General features: G+C 44.5%; 1 non-coding gene across 1 annotated transcript; it reads right to left on the bottom strand.

Moving 5' to 3' along the window:
- Positions 1-5,571: 5,571 nt before the first annotated feature.
- trnat-cgu (transfer RNA threonine (anticodon CGU)) lies at positions 5,572-5,645 on the bottom strand. Its single transcript has one exon. It is a non-coding gene; the product is annotated as a tRNA-Thr (tRNA).
- Between the last annotated feature and the right edge of the window lie 9,956 nt (positions 5,646-15,601).

Genomic DNA, 15,601 nt, shown 5'->3' with positions numbered 1-15,601 from the left:
CGCTGAGGGAGCAGAAACCGAGCAGAAACCACAGAGACATCACAGCAAACAGCTCACAGAGAATCAAGAAGCTGCTTTATTAGTGCAGTCCATGTCTGAGGGTAGACTGGCTGCTCTCACTTGCTGTATTTCAGGACCCATTCAGAACCGCAGGTGCCTACAACCCGTTGTCACAGGGCGTCGCGAATTCAGCTGTGGTTACGACCTGATGAGTCTTACAGGTTTCATTTATGTATTTCCGTTTGCATTACAGAAAGTTTATTTTTTATTGTTCCCTCAACCACGGGGCGTTGCTGAAGTGTTCGGTTTCAAGGCGGAAAAGAGAGGTAGCAGACTCCTGCAAATGAACACGATACTTGCGAGTTTTCAGATTGACCAGCAGCTTCAATTTTCTGCTTTCACTTTTCTGTCCCGGGAAGAGACGCTGGAATTCTGAGCATGAGCCAATTTGAACCACTTGCAGTCCAGAGATAGAGCAACAACAGACTTTGGTCAAGTTCAGTATTTCCAACAGCGCTGCTCCCCGTAGCACTGCCCTGAGATTGTAAACAATCACAGACGGCTGTAAGCTGATTGGTGGGTGGACGAACATTGTATCGCAGAGGTGACTGCCAACACTCAGCTAATAGACAGAGAAAAAGGATGTCACTCACCACCACCTTTCTCACTCATGAAAATAATTACATGGACATATCTTTCGGTCAAATCCGCCATCAACTCTCTGGAAACATGTTGACTGTGTCATTGTGTTCTCTTCTCCTATCAGCAGCTTTCTCAAATCATTCATTCCACCAAGTATTCACCACTGAGTTTCATATTCGCACCGAATTATTTTGCCGTTCCTATCCGTCTCTCTTTCATCAAAACACAGACACGCACGCACACACAGACATAGACACAGACGCACACACGGACACAGACAGACACACACACACACACACACGCACGCACGCACGCACGCACACAGACAGACGCACACACACACAGACAACCCTGTTATAGGAAAAAATATTAAACTGAAATGAGTCCAGAAAAGATTTACGAGGATTTTGACAGGGCTAGAGTGCCTGAGTTATACGGAAAGTTTGTCCAGGCCAGCTCTTTATTCCTTGGAACGCAGGAAAATGAGGGATGACATTGATAGAAGTGTTTAGAATTATGAACGCAACAGTTAAGGTGAATGGTAATAGTCTTTTTCCCAAGGGAAGGGAAGTCAAAGATTAGAAGGCTTATATTTAGGGTGAGAGGGAAAGGATTTAAAAGGGACCCAAGCAGCCAGTTTTTCACGAAGAGTTTGGTGAATATCCGGAATGAGCTGACAGAGGAACTTATTGAAACAAATAAAATAGTATCATTTAAGAAGCACTTGCACAGGTACATTGAGGCATGGAGGGGCGGGGCTCAGAGGGATATGGATGAACACTGGAAATTGGGACTAGCTGCGTGGGCAATGTGGTCGTCATGGACAGCATGGACCGATGTGTCCTGTATATCCGTGCTTCATTGTTCTATGACTTCTGACTCCATCACATACACACACTCAAACACGAATGGACAAACTACCCCACACACACCCACCCACACACACACACACAGACACACACACACACACAACTACCTGTTTATCCGTAACTCTGAATAGTATGTCAGGCTCCGCATCAGATGAAATAGAGGAGGCGACAAACACAAATTAAAGAAACGATGTGTGAGGGAGAAGGAATGGGACTAAGCTGAAAACGTCGAGTGAAGGAAGGTCAGGGAACGTTTTGTACGGCACACACAGATAAAATCTCATTCTTTGTTTAGAATTCCATTTACTTTTATGTAAACGTCACTGCGCGTTTATCCCACCAATGATGTTTTGTTTGAACGTTGTGATTCTTTTCCCACTTTCTTTACCCGTGTTCCAGGTCTGAGCGATGCCGATTCCGTGACTCAGGGAGAGTTTGCACTCACACGGACGCAAGGGTAGCGGGTCACTTTAACCTGCACCTGCGCTATAATGGTAACGTCGGGATCCAGGTGAACGGCCCGAAATTGCGGTCGGGAGAGATGTGGGTGACAGCTCTTGAATTTTAGGCGGGTTTCACTGCAGGACTATTCCACTGAAGCTGTCTGGAACGGCGGTGAATTACTTACAGAGAGCCTCATTGTGATGGGAACTGGTTAAATCCTAGTTTAAGAACTGTGGCAGGCTTCTGAGGCACATCTGCTGCCTGTTGTGTGCTGCCTATAACAAAGGCTCAGGCATTGAAAAGGAGAGAGAGCCGCTGAAGGAACAGGTCGAATAGAAACCACAGGTACAACACAGAAAATATTCCGGAAGTCAGTGAGTTCGTGCAGTCCATGTGTGAGGGTAAAGCTGGCTGCTCTCATGTCATGTATCTCAGGAAAACTTCCTCTTCCATTTAGAACAAAGTAAGCCGCAGGTGGCTGCAGCCTACTGGCACAGAGTTTGAAAGTTTAGCTGCAGTTCATGTCAACCTCGTGTTGAAATTTGCTCTGGGGATCACATTTGTGCGGGAGGAGGGAAGGCGGGTGAGGAACAGCCGACATTACACACCTCAGTATAAACCATCCACGGCCAGTCACATTTGGACGAGGTAGATTCCTAAATCCATTTAGTGTCACGTATGTTCCCTCCCCGCCGCCCCTCCCCCACTTCCCCCCACCACGGGCCAGACCAAGTGCAGTCCTCGTATTTCCTTCCCGAAAGAACATTAATTAGCCAAGTCAAACTTTCGAAAATGCAATACAGTCGTTAGTTTGTTTAACTGTTTAACTTTCAGGTTACATTGGTAGTTGCATCTTGACCTTCACCACGGACATTTTGGATTCATCTCTCCATGGGTTTAGTTGAAATGTCCGAGTTTTCCCGTTAGTAACGAAACTAACAATGCACTGCGAAACCAAATACTTTGGATGGAATAACCGGCACGTAATTTGAAGCCAGGAGTTTGAATCATGACCTGTTTCCCGACAACATAATGATCCGGTGAGCTTATATGTCCGGTCTAATACTCCAACGGAACAGGGTTCGTGCGTTCTGGGCAGTGGAACAAAGAGTTAACAGAGTGACGGAGGACGAAAGGGAAAATGTAAGAAGGGGTACGATTATTGACAGGAAACTGAAAATGAATTATACATCGCAGTCATTGAAGAGAATATCTGCACATAATTAACGAGAGCATTTAAAGATTTGCGACTTTATTTCAATTGCCAGCACTTCCTGGCACGTTACCTGCTTGGTTACAAGTCGTTTTTAAGCTTCTGGCGTGACTGAAGTTCCATCCAGCTGCAACATGGCTCTCCGACATTTATAATCAGTACTCCGTGCGCCTTGATTAACAAACCATCTACCTGTGTTGCCACTTTCACGGAGCTAGGGACTTTCACACCAATATCCCTCTGCAAATATAATGAATTCACTACTTAATACTGTTATTGTTTCGTTGGCCTGTGTCTTGGATTTTTTTTTCCTCTGTATTGGACAATGCACCTCAGTTTTAAATTCAGCAGTCATTTTGTCAGCATTTACAATGTAAAACCGGGTCTCTGACAATGTGACATGGTGACCCGTGGGTGTAATAATTGCTCTGGTCCGCATACAAAGTTGTTTCTTGGTATCACTGCACTGCATCTCGTCTGAGTTACTTCTGCTATATATTGAATCTCTAATGGACTGATTGACAGACAGTCGGACAAAGGCGTTCAACTTTGCGTTAGTTCACTCATGGAAAATTCCAAATACTTTTTGGGAAAATATCGATGCTTCCTCCGGTGAGCAGACCTCAGCAGCTCACATGCAACTGTGGATTATTCGGTCTGAATTTCTGCAATTCTATTCGTGCACGCAAAATACAGACTTCAAAGAAAAATGAAAATTTTCTGCATTTCAATCCATTGAAAATGTACCAGTAGGTTGTTCAATGTCGTTGATATGTAACAATATTATATGTTTTTGTGTGCTTGCTTGCTTAGAATGCGATGTCCCACTGTTCAGCCCAGGATTTGGAGAGAGCGCTATTTAATCGGCTGGAAACCCGCATCCGGCAGCAGCCCATCAGCGTGAAGCATTGTGGCGTCATCCAGCGGCCATATTCGCCTGACCTCCAGTTGGCCGTTGGAATTTGATGGCCTACCAGACATGTTGCTGTAACATTGAGTTTATTTTGGATGAAAGGGGAATGGCTAACCTGCCATGTTGGACAGAAAATGAGATCGGACGCTTCTTCTCTGCCGGGTGCGAGACCGCTGATTCCAAAAGACGGCCAAGTTCAGGGGGATGGCAAAACTTTTCCGTGCAATTGCCAGACGTGTAATTTAGTGGCGTATAAAACAACAAAATAATCATTATAAATATTGCCAGGAAGAACAAATTGTCCTTCCTGCCCCTTATTGTGTAAATGATCTCCCGTTTTCCCCTGAGCCATTCTTCATTATTCAAAACAAAATCAGCCTCTGGTGCCTGACTCAATTGGCATGTCCAGCAGTTCTGATACAGGCAACAAACGAAGAAGCAAAATCTGCCTCCAGCTGCCATATCAACCCGTTTATTTTTTTCTCAATAAGGACATTATCGTGGTTCTTTCCTTCTTCCGCAACATCTAAGCATCCTAAAGGTAACATATTCTTCATTTCCAGAATCTGACGGAAGGTCTCCGATCGGGAACTTTGACTCAGTTCCTCTTGCTGAGTGAGTCAAACATTTTCGATGTTTCTTGTCAGGCATCCCGGTCTGTTCTTTTTTTTTAATAAACACTGATTTTACTACAGTATAGCCACAACATCATACTATTTATTAATTAATTTGTTTGTTTGTTTGTTTGTTTGTTTGTTTTACTGACATGCCCTGTGAGAAGAAAGGAATGTAAATGTGGTCAATTTCCCGTCCGATTAAATTGTACATCAGCAAATTTTGCTGTTTGCAAACTTGCTGTTTAAAGTTGTTAGCCCTGCAGAAAGGCACCCGAGATGAGAAGCCTAAAGAAAGTAAAGTGGGGACGCAAGAGACTGTTGATGCTGGAATATGAAGCGAAAAGAAAACAATCTGCTGCAGGAACTCAACGGATCAGCCACCATTTGTCGAGGGAAATGTGCAGTGGGCGTTTCGGGTCTAGTCCCTTCCGGAAATGTCGACTGTCCATCTTCCTTCACAGGTATTGGCCGACTTGTTGAGTTCCTCCAGCGATCTGAGTTTCTTAGCCCAAAGAAACAAGGATAGAAATCTGCCACGTCACTTAAATCCAGCCGTAACGAGACAGTCAATGCACGGAGAGCAGATTAGGGAGGATTTATTGTTTCTTTGGTGTGAAACATCGCGCAGCAAGATGTGTCGCTGATGAATGAAGGGAACACACTACCATAATGGAGGCAGAATTTTATTTCTTTCGTCGCTCGAGAATCGCCTTCGAGAGTCTATCAAATGATTCACCTGCAGGCAACGGCGGTGACGACAACGGGACAAAATAATGTCAACAACACCTACTCAACTGCGGCCATTCTGGCTGTTCTTTCACGTGGTGGAATCAGACATCTAACTGCAGAATACTAAAGGAAAGTAAATATCGGCAGGTATGGACGGGGTTTGAACCCGCGATCTTCGGTTTACGACACCGACGCCTTACCACTCGGCCACAGCACCTCGGGTTTTGATGCGATATCTAGAAGCATGTAGGCAAACGTAGAGTTGGATGACGAAGAAAATGCCAAAATATTTAACTTGGTTAATGCTTTCCTGTAAACCACGAATGGTAAAGCGATGAGGATTTAGGAAAAAAGCGCAGGTCACCGTCCAGGTAGCGGTGGCAGCGTGGAAATTCTTGATACGCTCCTCCATCAATAACCGAGAGGTGTTGGTCCAAGAACCGACTACTGAAACACCAGAAAATTGTCCCTTTACCCGGAACTGCAATCGAACGCGAGTCACGCCGTTGAAAACTCCGAATCCTGGACACCATAGGATCTGGTATTCAAGTGACAAAACTGGCCGCATCTTTTGATGAAAATCCTCAAACTGAAAGGCGCCTGCACAGCCGGCATTGTCAGACAGTGGACTTCGTGTGTGTTTCCGGGTATTTGCTACCATCTGGTGGAATAATATTGAAGTTCTCTCCGAGACTTCAGCTGTCAATTCGATGCTACTTTATCAACAGTTACTCTACTAGTTATTGGAAAGCAATCCCGATTATCACGGCACGGAAACACCCGGCAGCTTAAATTGAGGTCATTGAAGGGACTTGAACCGAATTTGTATGTCGAAGCATGTGCAGGAGAAAATTTCCCTCGGAAACCGTGTTGAACAGAATTGACGCTTTCCATTATATCAAATGCGCGCAAAATCTTCAATTCTCTCTGTCTCTGTTCTAGTCACTTTATCAGGGAGCAGGCGCAGATTTGATATGGACAGAATCTCTGCCCTGACTCCTACCGCGGCTCGGAGACATGTTTTCTTTTCAACAGCTCAGTTAAAATGACAAACACTCATGGCTAAGAGCTTATTGGTGCATTGGAGAAAGGTGAACTGCATAGCTGATTGGCTGTCACATTTTATGGCTATCCCAATTCACCCAATCAGCCGAGGGACCGGAAATCACGCTTCTCTCCGACACCCCTCTCTGAGACAAATTTCAGGACCGTCATTAACATTTCAAATCCACCATCAAACTCTCTGCAATCATGTTGAGTTTTCCTTTGTGTTATTTCCTCCTATTAGTCGCCTACATAGCTGGTAAGTTCAGGAGTTCCAAAGTCTGCATTTCACATCCGCATAGTTTAATGTTTCTTTTTAATCCTGAACGCACACAAACACATACGCAGACGCACACACGCACACACACAAACAAACAAAGGTGCACAAATAAATTCATGAGACAAGTCAGGGTGAAACCGCAGTCCGTCTGGACTCTGCCCTTGCCATTACAAAAGGGAACCAAGAAAAAGGGTCCCGCTGGAAGGTTCCAAACCTTAGGTCAATCGATCCTTGGATGATCCAGCTGCCGCCTGTTGTCGATACATATGTTACTGCTTGTTTCCTCCGATATATCTCTCCAATAATTGGGATCAGGGTCTACTTCAGGAGATCGGCACGGTAAAGTTACGTTGTTTCATTTAATATCCCTCCGGAATCTTGCAGGTCACAGTCGGGGAGACTCAGTTTCGCAGGCACCAACTGAAGTCACAGTGAGTGAAGCGGCGAACGTCCAGTTGCACTGTAATTATAGCACAAGCACTACCACTCCGTATCTGTACTGGTACCGTCAACATCCCAGTGGAGCGATGGAATATGTACTCTGGAGAAGCAAGCACGGGGGGAGCAAGGATAAAGCACCAGGTGCCCGTTTCTCATCCACACTCGACCATTCGAGGCGAACTGTCCCGCTGACCGTGTCCGGAGCTCAATTCGGCGACTCGGCAGTATATTGCTGCGCCCTGAGCCCCACAGAGACACAAATCGCGGCCGAGGCTGTACAAAAACCCTGTGCTCTGCCAGAGACGGCTGCAGCAGTAAACAGGATGGAGTTCGTGTGCGCTTCCTCCCAGTGCACGTCCCTGTCACGCTGTGATGCATAGCCACGTCGGCGGCCTTTGCGCACTCGATCACTGAATGGGCGAGAAAAGATCAATTTAAAGAAGCTGCTCCTGTTCCAATGTCTTCCCTGCTTTCACCTTATTTCCCACTCCAGACCTTGAAATTCTATAATTCTGGCGAAAACTCTGTATGGAGTAAAGTCCGGCCGTGCCATGGGGACAGTTTATTTCCACAGCTCCGGGCTGTAATCGCAGACAAAGACCGTGGCACCTGATACGAAAGTCATTGCACTGCAAAACAAAACGGCTCATAAAGACTGGAGGAAGGTGACTAACACCGCGCGGGATGTGCAAAACACGTCTTGTAACAGCATCACAATCTCTGTCACGTGTTGTCATTGTAGCAACAGGATAGGCGGTAGAGTGTCATCGTTCCCTTGCAAAGCGACAAGGGCTTATGGGCTGAACTGCTGAATGCACCTGAATCATACGTCATCATGACGTCACTTGCTTTTGCCTCCGTTCGTAAACGGAAAAATGCAGAACTGTTGCTGGATGTCTGCTTATAACCTGTATTCAACGAAGTAATAAAGTGGGACCAGTAGAAATGGGTGATTTGATAGACAGGATAGTCCGAAGAGTCTGATTCTTACTTTCCTACACATTAGAACGAAAAGGTGACAAGTGACAAGGTATATAGGAGGGAAAAGCAGAGCAGTGATAGGTTGAAAAAGAGGAGAGGCGGGGTGGGCAAGAGGTGGCGATTGGTAGAGGCAGTAAAGAATGATATGTCTGGACGTGGTGTCAGGGGAAAGCAGATCCATCGGGATCGTGTCAAAGGTAATATTGATAAAAGCGGCATAAAAAATGGATAGGCTAGGAAAGGGAAGAAAATAAGAGACATGGTTGGGGTGGGTGCGTCTTGGGTTTGTGGGGATTACTTAAAGTTGGTGAATTCAATTTTCAATTCAATTATCCCACTTGAAGTAATCCTCTCAAAGCACCCATCCTCCCAAATGCACCCACCCTCAACCTCTCGGTGGTTATTTGCAAGGTGATGCTGCACCAGATTGCCGGTTTTTATTGGTGGGAGTCTTTCTTGTTCTACACTCCCATTTGGAGATTAATTTTCTTTTCCTCTCGCGTGGCCGTAGAATTTTCTGTTTGATTCACGGTCGCTTTCGCTTTTTATCGATTTGTGGCTATTTCCACTCAGAATTTGAAAACGAATACTTCACCAAGAGAACCGCAGCCTGGTGAAAATGACACTGATCACTCCCTTCTGTACAAATAAGGTTCCCTGGCCCTTTGCCTCTGACTACTTTACGAAGACTGACAAGGATATTTCTTGGTGTTGTCATTTAACGCCGTACTTTTATACCCGGCCCAAGTGGATTGTAGAGCTATTAACCCTCGTGGTTCCATTCTGTTTGATTTTGTTCTTTAACAAGCTCACCTGCAGACGCATTTTAGTGGCCAGTCGGGTTTGCAGGAAGCTCCGGTACCTGAGCAGTGGTGCGATACAGAAGGATCTCGAGATTGGAAACCTCAGATGATCCATCGTTTTACTTTTGGCGATCAGTGGAAGCTTTGTCCTGCTTTTGGCAACCAATGTGGCATATTTTGTTTTGTCAAGATCACTGAACGGTTTTAGGTTCAGAGATTTGATGAACCCATTTCTCATGTTTGAATAGACTGGCCATATGTTTCAGCCACTGGACTCCTGCACAAACACGGCCAGTTAAATCGTGACCTGGGGAGAAATTCAGAAAGAATCTGCTCCACGGCTCATATATTCCCTACTCCAATTGCAACTTTTCGCAAAATATTTCCTATCTTGGCCTCCATTATCAGACCATCGCAACAAACCATCATACTGAAAGACAGTTGGCTTGATTTCAGTAAGGCAGACTGGTTATCGGGAAAATAACAGGAAGTCCTAAAAGACTTCAGTGAAATGCAGCTGGAGCAGAGGGTTTGAAGTGTCGAGGTTTTGTTCTCTTTGGACAAATCAAGAATATTTTTATCTCAGTTGTTTAAAACCATGATTTGTTGTCACGTAATCAAAAATAAACAGAGACAGATACAGTTAAATGTACGAGGAAGAGAGAGAGACAGACAGAGAGAGAGAGAGAGAGAGAGAGAGAGAGAGAGAAGTGGGCAGGAAGACGGTCAATTCTTCACTGAATTGAGTCAAGTTCTGCTGCTTCGGTGTCCGGTTTCTCGGAGATTTTTGAAGCCTGCCTGTTCGCGGATTTCACAATAAAACGTTCGGTCGCCGCGATATGGAGTCAGCCAGTTGAACCACACCATGTCAAGAACGGAAAGACAATACCGCAAACTGTCAGCAGGTGTGTTGCCCTCAGCCAAGGAACTTAGATGGGAGGTGATTCGCGGTTAATGAGAAAGTTGAGCCCTGTTACTAAGTGGTTATCATTATAAGGAGGTCCGAGGTTGCAACGCCAAAATTGTTATCTTCACCAATATTTGTTGCGTGTGGCAGTTTTATTCATGCTGTCTCGCTCTTTTTGTCTATGCATCACATGTAACAGTAGACATGCTTGCTTAAATTTCCTGTGTTGATGTGCAGTCGGCACGGACTAATTTGGAATCCTTATGTTGAGCCCTGGATTATTTCCTCGTTATTCTGCTTCTTTGACTGTTTCTCAGGCTCTCTGGACGTTTTTTTTCTCTCTTTCCTTCGTGACTGTGTTTTTGTGTACCCACCTTGCTTACTGGTCTTCTCTGTCTGTCATTCTGTTCCTCTCGTCCTGTTTATTCATGCCCATCGTTGCATCAGTCCCATTCCACTTCCGTAGCCTCCCTACCGCCCTGAGTTAGCTTTTGTCTCAATCTCTGTCCGTCTGTTCTATTCTTCCTCTTCCTTTGAATTTTTGGTTCGGAATCTCTTCCTTTCTTCTTGCCTTTGAAACATCATTCCATGCTTTCAGAACAGAAACGGGCAACACGGCCCCATGAGTCTTCCAGAAAATTCTATTCATTCCCCCATAGATGTTGTCTGACTTGCTTAGTTCCTCTAGCATTTAATGTGTATTGAACACATATAATGTGTCACTTACCACTGACAATGTCAGTGAGAAAGAAAAATCTTTGTTGAAAGGGAGTTGTTAAGCAGAATCACAAAGAAGGGGAAAGAGAGAAGGCACATTGGAAGTTGGGAAGATTATTCCGAGGACAAGGGAGAGTGCAACTAAACACATTGCTCTCCTGGCGATGTTAAAACCTTTACTGTTGCAAAGTCAGAAGTGGATAACTGGCTGGAAGGAAAATTGTTCACGGTTCATTGAAGGATAATTTCAATGCTGTATTGGTGTTGGCGTCGGACCGACGTTAAGTTTGGGACGGATTAGTTGAAGGAAAGCAATTTTCGGATGTGAAGCTTGTGCGGTTTCGCAAAATCAGTCATGGGTCATCATCCCATGAGTGAATTGTTCTGCTCAGCGCCGTTGGGCATGCAGAAAAATGCTGAGATTCGCAGGAATAGTTGCTTGATGAATGGCAAAGGTTCGGTGGGCCAAAGACCTGCTTCCATGTTTTTAAACTCCATATATCCAAGTTTATTGTGTGTGGAAGAGCGTAACCTTAACTGCCACCTAATGATATCATGATTTCACCCATCAGAGAAGTGCCACCTATCACCTTCCTTCAACTTCTCTCCCACTTTGACAAACATGCCATGTCTCTTTCTCAGTTCTGTTGAAAGGTCTTCAACCTGAAATGCTGACTGTTTCTTCTTCCACAAACGATGGCGGATCTGCTGAGATTTTCTGGTATTTTGAGTTTTTATTTCAGATTTCCAGTATCAGCGAATTTACTTCATTTAATGTGAACGGTGATTGTGTCCCATGTAAAAGTCCTGTACAATATGAACTAAGTCGGGTATGAGCATAAAAGGGACTGGTGCGTTATTAACCGAGACCGGGCCTCATGTAATCGCAATTAGCTTCATTTCATTACGATGCTACACTTGATAACAGGACATGGGAAAGGATGACGACGAACATCGTAGGAAGTATTCCAATCTAAAAAAAACTATCTACATGTTTAATGTTGACAAACGTATGTGTAATATTTTGAATAAATTAACAGGGGATGAAGGGAATAACTTAATATGAACAGTAACTTGTTTTTGCGCAAGAAAGTCCTGTGCAGTTTGATAAGTGACTTCAAACAATGTTCTATAGCCAGATTAAATTTCACCTCATGAAATGGCCAATTATATAATACTGTATTGCACCAATTTCAATAGGGAATAATAATATGTGAGGAATGACTGTCTGGTGTTATTTGTCTCAGTGTAAAGTAAACAGTGACTGGACCTACCATTAAATTATACCGTGCCATCAGAATAGTGACAGGGCCTGATTTAACAAGGCAGTGTGTAAAACGAATGGTTACCGGGGCTGGTAAAATTTACGGTCAAATGTAATGCGACCAATGACTGGGCTTGGTGGTACATTGATAAATGTAAAATGAACAGTGACTGGTTCTGATATTGCAGGGCTCAAATTAATATGAACAGTGAATGAGCCTGGTTTTATGCCGTCCACTGTGATACGAACAGTGCATGAGCATCTTTTAAGAGGGTGCTGTGTATGATAAAAAGTGCCTACTAATGGTGTTCTATGGCCCTGTGTAATATGATATATGAGTGTACATGCATCCTTCGGGTGAATTGTAACACGAAGGTGACTGAGACAGGTGGTAATGGCAAAAATGTGAAATAAACAGTGATTAAGCCTGTTGCTATTGGGTCCATTGTAACTTAATCTGTGACTGGGTCAGGTGTTATAGAGCACAGTGTAACTTGATCTATGGCTGGGGCTATTGTTCCAGGGTCCAGTGTAACTTGAACTGCCATAGGCCTAGTGGTAAATGACTCATAATGCATGAACATTTTTTGCTTGTGCTTTTTATAAGGCACAGTTGAATGCGAATTGTGTTTGTGCCTGTGAAATAGGGCTCAAATTCACATGAACAGTGAATGAGCCTGCTCTTTTTCGGATCTAGTTGTTCATGATAATGTACTTCGTTTACACTTAAATAGCCTGGAATAACCTGAACGGTGAGAGATAGATTAAATAAGGACACAACTAATTTGAACAGCGAGCTGGCCTGGTGTATTCGATATTTGTGTGGAATAAATTGTGACTGCGTTTGCTACATTAGGGATCACTGTGATATGAACTGCAACACGGAGAGATATTCTTCAGTCTGTATAATATCAGCAAAGACTTCATCGAATGTAGAACCACAGTTGAAATATAAGCATACGAGCAGCTCGTAAACCCGAGGTGCGTGCGGTGTGAGCAGTGACCGGGTCTAGTGTGATTGGATCTTGTGTAACCAGAGAAAATCCTGGGCTTAATGCACTGGCGGACCATCCGAGTGATTTCTGATTGCAAACGGGAGTAATGTATGATGTGCAGGGAGTAATTCTGCTGAAACCGTCACTTCTCACATTCTGGTCTGGACCAGTGGAACACATGGGGTAACAGACTGTGTAATCCAGAGGAGTTTACCTTATACTCTGATAAAAAAGTAAACTACTGTAGATGTTGGACAGTTGAGATGAAATCGAGAAGGTTCAAACTCTCAGCATGTCAGACAGCCTCTTCAGAGAGAGAAATAATGTCACTGTTTCAAGAACACAAGAATATAGCAGCAGGAGGAGGCCACCAGATCTCTCAAGCCACCCCGCTATTCAGTATGATCTTTGAGATGGGCGCAAAGTCCTATCACCGGGCAGGGGTATCGTGGGAATACACCAGAACCATTCATTCCCTGTTCGATAATGAACAGGAAACTTTGAGGACGTTAAAAACTCTTGGCTCTGCTGTACGTGCGCATTCTGTTCAAAATCGTACTTAATCATGGATTATCAACATTAATTCGACCTGAATTTTTAATGACATGCGTGCCAGGAGATAGAAAAAATCGAGGGAAAGGCAGACAGAGAGGATAATGAAGTGGTAAAATAGTTAATAAAATCTCTCAGTGTCTGGCTGCTGGCGGGGAATTTTATCTCGAAGTTTATATCGAATGTGAGAGGCAGAAATCTGCAAGTGCACATGGATAGATTCCAAAAATATAAAATATGCTTTTCTGACATGAACTAAAAATAAAAAAAATGCAGATGCTGGCAATCCGAAAGAAAACGAAAAGTTCCTCAAATACCCAGCAGGTCCAGCAGCATCTGTGCAGAGAGAATAAAGTCACTTTGTCAAGAGTGCAAAGCGGATGGCAGTGGTGCAAGAGGGGGTAGCGATTACGGAATGGACAAAGGAAATACCTTTGATTTGTGAGGCCATGTTTGCCCGGGTGACACACTTTACGAAGCTGTCTGATTGGTGGATTAATGTGACGTTTGAGGGAGAAAGTAAATGTATGGAAACGTGTTTTTTTTCTTGATCTTATGAGGAATCTGATAGGTTAATGGGGAGTAAAGGGGAGCCAAGCATGTACTTGCAGAATAAGTCCTCCACCCACAGAACATCAGATAAATGGGGGGTGGGCTTTCATATCGGGCGCAGAGACTCTAGGTTGATCGAGAACCATCAAATGTTTATCTTTAAACCTGTCGCTTCCTCGCACAACACACAGTCCAGTGATCCGGGACATTGTGGCCTCTCAATAATCTCCGGGTCAGAACTCAGTTGAAACCATACTGACCAGATGACGTGGCCCAGCCTCGCTGTGTGGGACATTGTGCTGGAGAAGTCCAGGGCATCGACATCCATCTCGCTATCACATAAACCATCTGCCACCAGAGACAGACTGATGGGAATCCTCTTGATTTTCATAGACCGATGGGAATCCTTTTGGTTTTCACGCTGCGCCTCTGATTACGACGTGAATATTGTTCACACACTCTCGCACTGTGTGGTTTTAATATCAAACAGGCGGAGCCGTTCCGAATTTCAATCACTGTCCGAGTTTTAGCCCCGTTGCCTGGTTCGCCATTGATGTTCACTCACCTTTTCCTGTGTTTAATATCCAGACTCCATCAGTCAGTCGCTGATCTAGAGTTTGATGCAGGGAAATATGCAGGAGTGTCTGTCTCTCAACATCACCTGCCGTTTCCACCATGGTGATTATGTTTCTTACCATTTTCAGAGTGACGGGAAGACTAATCCCCTGGCAGAACGGGGCGGATCTTCAGCGGAGTCGATTTATCGCTTCCAGGAATAAAAATGAAATGACCTTTCCGTTGGAAATTCGGGATCTCGGATTTGAAGATAGCGCCATTTATGATTGTCAAGCTGAGGACTGGCGCCAACCGAAAAGCACAATGTTCGAGATTCGAGCAAATAACATAGGGCATTTAAAATATATGTTTTATGTTCACGGCTCTAACGTTACATGACTCATGGGATTATCGTTAGAATCAGGATCAATTTTATGGTAATATCTGGCCTTTTGTTTTCCCCTCTTTTCCATTTCCCGCTGTTTCTGCAAAGCACCTCTTCACGGAACCTGCCTTTGTGACCGTTCACTAAAATCTGATGCAGAGGAAAGTTTGAACTGACCGGGACTGTGAAATGACGAATGTTGTTTAGTATTTTAAAAACCGCAGGAATCATTGAGGATCGCAGTCTTTCTGAAAAGGTTTGTGCGCCAGGTGACGTAAATGTGGTTCTTGGACCGGTAAGACTGATAGAGGGAGCATCGTGAACACCACATGTATGGATAGTTCAGAGTGGTGGTAACAGTCATAAAACAGGTAGTGACCCCCACACCTGCCGTGTTAAAGCACGCCCTGCTCAGTTTTGTCACGTCGTGCACTATTCACTTCTGCTTGCGAAAAGTATCACATCGGTTCCCTTCCAAATAAAGCTTTAGTAACGGTGTGCTTCCCATCATTGTTCTCGAAACACGATCAGACCTTGACCCGTAATCAATGGCGCAGAGACCCTCTGGAGACTGTGGATTTCTCACCTGGTATACGAGTCTGAGCTCGAGTGAGGAGACCGCGCTTCCAGAGCAGGGGCAAGAGAGAGGGAGACAGAGAGGTGGCTGCGGAGAATAATACTGGGCGATCATTGATTAA

This window comes from Pristis pectinata, chromosome 12, assembly GCF_009764475.1.
Source record: "Pristis pectinata isolate sPriPec2 chromosome 12, sPriPec2.1.pri, whole genome shotgun sequence".
NCBI classification, from domain to species: Eukaryota; Metazoa; Chordata; class Chondrichthyes; order Rhinopristiformes; family Pristidae; genus Pristis; species Pristis pectinata.
Note: the sequence above shows the minus strand (reverse complement) of the source record. Positions and strands in the feature narration are given on the sequence as shown.